At 45.1% G+C, this 6,350-nt stretch overlaps 1 pseudogene; it reads right to left on the bottom strand.

Moving 5' to 3' along the window:
• Nucleotides 1-1,516: 1,516 nt before the first annotated feature.
• Nucleotides 1,517-6,350, bottom strand: part of LOC113651927 — a 7,662-nt pseudogene continuing 2,828 nt past the window's right edge.

The following is a 6,350-nucleotide window of genomic DNA, read 5'->3' as shown; positions in this document are numbered from 1 at the left end:
AAGTGTACTAATTGTTGCACATTGTACGTTTGTGCTCTTGGCAAAACACAAGTAAGTCATTGACCAACATATCGTTTATGATCTGTCTCAAATCCCTCCAAAATAAGTCACTCTGGTCTCTTAGCTTCTTAGAAAAAAAACATGGTGTACATGCTGCATGTGAGGCTGCATGTGGGGCTGCATGTGAGGCTGCATGAGTGCTGCTGGTGTCAGGGAGCTGCATTTCATGGATGGCATCATGAATTCACAGCTGTACTGCTCTATAACGAAAGAGAAGATGCTACCATCACTCCGTGCCCATGGTCGTCATGCACTTTTCCAACACGACGACGATCCCAAACACACATCTAAGGCCACTGTTGGATTTCTGAAGAAGAACAGGGTAAAAGTGATTCAGTGGCCAAGTACTGTATGTCTCCTGATCTGAACACCTATGGGGGATTCTGAAGAGAAAAGTTCAGCATCACTCTCCATCCAGCATCCAATCTCTAAAAGAGGTCATTCATGAAGAATGGAAAAGGTTGGATGTTGCAAAATGTCGCCAGCTCGTCCATTCCAAGACTTGGTGCTGTCATTGACGATCATGGAGGCCATACAAAGTACTAGATATAGTCTACTTGTTGTGGCGTGTACTCATTTATGCTGAGCGCTGTTTCTGTAGGTTGTGTATAAAGATGAAATTCCTCCACTAACAAACCGGTATAAACGTCTTACACACACAAAAACACCACAAGTGTAATGTGAAGGTCTCAGTAATATAAATGTTTCATACAGTAATGTGTCCTGGGACCGAGAGTTAAGATCATCTCTGCAGCACCAGAAAGTTAGTTAACATTCACATCACTCATCTCACTCAATCATTCATCTTCTACCGCTTATCCAAACTTCTCGGGTCACGGGGAGCCTGTGCCTATCTCAGGCGTCATCGGGCATCGAGGCAGGATACACCCTGGACGGAGTGCCAACCCATCACAGGGCACACACACACTCTCATTCACACTCACACACACACACACACACACACACACACACACACACACACACACACACACACTCACACACTCACACACACACTCTCATTCACTCACACACACAAACACTACGGACAATTTTCCAGAGATGCCAATCAACCTACCATGCATGTCTTTGGACCGGGGGAGGAAACCGGAGTACCCGGAGGAAACCCCCGAGGCACGGGGAGAACATGCAAACTCCACACACACAAGGTGGAGGTGGGAATCGAACCCCAACCCTGGAGGTGTGAGGCGAATGTGCTAACCGCTAAGACACCGTGACCCCCACATTCACATCATCTCGCTCTAATATGAAGCTCCAGTTCCAGTAGTCTGGTGGTCAGAACATCTTCATGCACTCAGTACTGGTAGAAAACGTACACACACATCTCTAAGTCCCAAAGGCGTTCGTTTTATAAAGTATCAGAAGCATTTTTAAGTGTCTCAGATATCCCAGTGATCAGGAGCGATCCGCCTCTGTGAGACCCAGCTGAAGAACGAGGTTCTTGTGGATGTTCCTTTATTTCTCTCTTTATTGACAGATGGATTAATTTTTATATTGTTGTTGATTATTTGGTGAGAATCCAATAAAAGTACTATTTAATATATTTAATACTCTTTCAGATCCTAAACAGATTTGTTTGAGATTTTGAAACAGAAATGTGATTTTCTTCTCAAAACATCAGTCTAAAAGTGCCTCTGTTCTGGTGCCGCGCTTCTGTCCTGTTACACACACAGCGCCTCCGTGTGGTCAGTGATAAAACTGCACACTAAACCTGGTGAGCTGTCAGTGACACAGGACATCGGGACCCCAGGACACAGTCACTGTGTACATACATCAGGGACAGAACCGGGTGAAGACTAGATTTAAAACCAGATGGAAGATAACGGCATCAAATGAACCTGAATAAGACCTGAAGGTCAGCGTCTCACTCCACACTGACTGATATGACCTTTTATTGGTAACTGAAATTTATTTACACGGAACAATGAAGTTCAATTAAATGAATAATTTAATAAAATTATTCAAACGTAAACAAAAAAATGTTCCGCCGTTTTCAAACTTTTATCAATGAAAGAAAAACATCAAATAAAAAACATCAATAAAATTAAAGATACTAACACCCAAAATACTTAATGCCTATAAACACACACACACACACACACACACACACACACACACACACACACACACACGCACACATACACACACACACACACACGTACACACACACACAAACACACACACACACATACACACACACACACACACACACTCACCCACACACCTGCACAACCAGTTTATCCACAAAGAATAACAAAATCCCCCTTCTTTTGTTTTCCACCAGGTTAGCAGTTTCACAGGTCAAACAGATAAAGTTACAGTCCTGTGTGTCTTTCCCTTTCTGTTAATCCACATTTATTCCAGTGTGTGTGTGTGTGTGTGTGTGTGTGTGTGTGTGTGTGTGTGTGTGGTTCTGTCAGCAGGTGAGAACGCACTCGTGTGAGTGCAGTGAGGTGGTCTGATCAGAAAGAGATCAGACTAAGTCGATGTGAACGGATCATGCCGTGTGTTTCAGTTGTGCTGCCTGATGAGAAACTGAGCCAAAGTACTGAGAAAGAAAGAAAGAAAGAAAGAAAGAAAGAAAGAAAGAAAGAAAGAAAGAAAGAAAGAAAGAAAGAAAGAGAGTAAAATTTGAGGTGTTCTGTATAGAATTGTATATAGTTTCGATCTTTTTACTGCTGTAAGCCTCCTGATATTTTGTTTAATAATTCACAAATTGGATGAATTAACAAATGAACCAACTGAATCAATTTCACACCGATTCAGAATCAACAAACTGAGTCATGGGAGTGACGGTGCTCTTAAAGGTTGGCACAGCAGTTTAAGGTCTGGATTAAGGGGAGAGTTCTGGGTTCAGGCTCAGCTCAGGTTTAGGTTTAGGTTTAGGTTCAGGTCAGTTTAAGGTTCAGGTTCAGTTCATCTCAGAGTGCGGTGTTTGTGTGAGAATGCCGATGCAGTTCTGTTTTAGTGTTCAGACTCTCGTAGCTCCTCCAGACCAGAGCGATCAGCACTGTACTGAACACTGTAACCAGCAGCTGTGTGCGGCTCTGGACTCCGGCCCTGATGCAGCGCATCACCGTGGAAACACACACCAGCAGCAGAGTAATGACAGCAAGCAGCACGTTAATGATTTTAACTAGCAGCTTTCGGCCAAACACAACTTCAGTCTCCACCTGGGCCAACTGCACCTGCTGCTCCAACTTACACAGCCGGGAGTTACACGACTCCAACACCTCCTGTAACACACACGCAATCACACACGCACGCAATCACACACGCACGCAATCACACACACACACGCACACACACACATATACACACACGCACGCACGCACGCACGCACACACACGCACGCATGCACACACATGCACGCACGCACGCACACGCACACACACGCACGCACACGCACGCACGCACGCACACAGACATGCACGCACGCACGCACGCACGCACACAGACACGCACACACACAGACACACACACACACACACAGACACACACACACACAGACATGCACACACACACAGACACACACACACAGACACACACACACACACACCAGTATGAACATTTTTTGAGATTTAGATGTTCAATATACAGACAATCAAATGTTACACTTTGCGATTAAGACGATTTTAAATAATTAATTAATGCATCATTATCTTTCATGTTTAATAAAAATGTTTTCCTTAATTCTCCAAGTGTTTGGTGAATTTTCCACTTTCATCTGTAAATACATTGTAATAAATCAGTAAATAATGTCTTCTTAAAAACCTCAGACATTAAACTCGTCTCTCTACCTTTCCTGACTAATGTTTATTAATCCTTCATCTTTACAATTGTTTCGTCTTAAACTTAAGATGCTTATTTTAACTAAAACTAATTTTTTATCCCAAAGGCAGAAGCATGTTCAGTGAATTGATCTTTCAGCTGTAGTATTAATGTGTATGTGCTGGAGATTAGCGCCCTCTGGTGGAGATGTAGAAGAACACCTCACAGTCATCAGAAAGGGGGAAAAAAACGCTAGAAATCAGACTCCTTTATCCAGAGTGACTTACATTATATCTCATTTTATACAACAGTAATTGAGGGTTAAGGGCCTTGCTCAGGGGCCCGGCAGTGGCAGATTGGTGTACAGTACATGGGAATCGAACTCCAGCACCTCAACCACTAGGCTACCACGTGCATTCAATTCAGGACATTTTGAGGTCTGGGTCACTAAAGCTGTAAAGGTGCAGAGTAATAAGACGGATCTGATCTGTTCTGTGGCCTTCAGTCTACAGGTTACACAACAGCACAGTGTCAGTGACAATGTCCTAACAGGAAGTGGCTCTTTTCTCCACTTCTGTCGGAGTGTGAAGTTACCTGCATGTCTCTGGTTCTCTCATTTGCCTGATAGGCCACTTTCTCCTCAATGCTGGCTAACTCCTGCTTAAGATTCGCCATCTCATGCTGGTGAAGTTCAACCAGATCATTGAGCTGCTCCTCCAGACGCTCCACCCTGTGACAGAGGGGGAGAGAGAGAGAGAGAGAGAGAGAGAGAGAGAGAGAGAGAGAGAGAGAGAGAGAGAGAGTGAGAAACCTCACTGCTGGGATTCCACACTATATGTTCAGCACCTTTAGCTACGCTAACCTGTCTCTCTCATCCTCGAGCCTCTGTGTGAGGAAGCTGTCTCCATTTATGTTCTCCTTCAGATCATTCATGTCTTCAGCAAATTGGTACTGGGACTGACGGATCTCCTGAAGTTCCTCCAGCATCATGTCGATGCTGTGCACTGCAGGATTTCCGTTACTGTCTGCCGAAGCCGAGGTTCCTGTGGAGCTCGCGTCGTCGTCAATGTGGTACTTCGTTTGGCCCACGATGGTGGCGCTCCCGCTCAGCATCCGGCCTCCACCTTCATCCAGAGAGCTCTTGAGCTGTGTGATGTTGTCTGCGCTGCCGAATTTGTTCCGGATGAGATTGGCGAACTCTCTGGGCTTGTTGAAGAAGGACGGTGGTGTGAGCAGCATTGTGGCAGCGCTGGGCTTTAATCTGTCCAGGCAGTGATGGCGCCCGCTGCTGCTCACTTCCTTTGACGTGTCCTTGAGCTGATCTTTAGCGGCGTCTTTAGGGCTGCTGTTCTTGGAAGGCCCATTGTTGTTGTTGACGTTCTCGCTCTCCTTCATGCGTTTGTAGTACAGCTCCAGTTTCTTCTGTAACTGGTTGATATTGTGCACAGTTTTCTGGTTCTTCTTCTCAAACACCTGCCGGATTCTGCCTACCTGATGCTTGTCGGCCATGTTGACCAGCTTGAGGAACTCGGCCACGTTGCCGTCCTGCTCCATGCGCTCCACCCTCAGCTGCTCCTTTGCCTTCAGGATCTTCTGCTGCAGGTCATTCGAGGAGTAAAGGTTGGAGTCAGAGACTCCGTGCCGCAATATAGGGACAGGGATACTGAGGACGTAACCTTCGTCATCCATCTGAAAACACACACACACACACACACACACACAGAGTGAATATGGAAAGGAACCAACATCAGAAAAATAAACAAGGAAACTGCAACTGCTGTGAAATCAGACTGCTGACATCAGACCACAGAAAACAAGCTCAACAAAAAAATAAACACTAAACTCTTTCTACATGAAACTACACCACGATGCAGCTGGACGCCATTTTATTTACAATTACGTGGTTCTTTTGTTATGATGTAATAAAATATCAGAAAATCAGCTGAAATCTGATCCACACAGATCAGATCTCAGTGTAAGACAACTTCTGGCTCTCTGTACACCTGTCTGTCCGTCCATACGTCTCCGTCTGTCTACCTGATAATCTATCTGTGTCTGTCTGTCTGTCTGCTCATCCACCATTCTGTCCATCCGCTTCTCTGTCTTTCCCTCCATCCTTCTGTCTGTCTGTCCATCCGCTTCTCTGTCTTTCCCTCCATCCTTCTGTCTGTCTGTCCATCCATCTGTTGACTGGAACAAAGTGAACTGCCCCATAGAGCCCCTAATACACATCTGTTTATCTGCCCACCTCCAGCTGTTTCTCTCTACACATCTTATATAACACCTGGAACTAAGAAAAATCAGAAAGTTGTGTGAGCTGAAGTAAAGATTAGAGGAGGAGTGCCTCATCCCTCGTTCCTTCCCTTTCTTCTAGTCTATCAGTTTTAATAAACAAGAGAGAGAGCGTGAGAGACAGGGGACAGCGAGAGAGAGAGAGAGAGAGAGAGAGAGAGAGAGAGAGAGAGAGAGAGAGAGGGAGAGAGAAAGAAAAAGAGAATGAA

Source organism: Tachysurus fulvidraco, chromosome 17 (assembly GCF_022655615.1).
Source record: "Tachysurus fulvidraco isolate hzauxx_2018 chromosome 17, HZAU_PFXX_2.0, whole genome shotgun sequence".
In the NCBI taxonomy this organism is placed as follows: Eukaryota; Metazoa; Chordata; class Actinopteri; order Siluriformes; family Bagridae; genus Tachysurus; species Tachysurus fulvidraco.
This window is presented reverse-complemented; position numbering and strand designations above follow the sequence as displayed.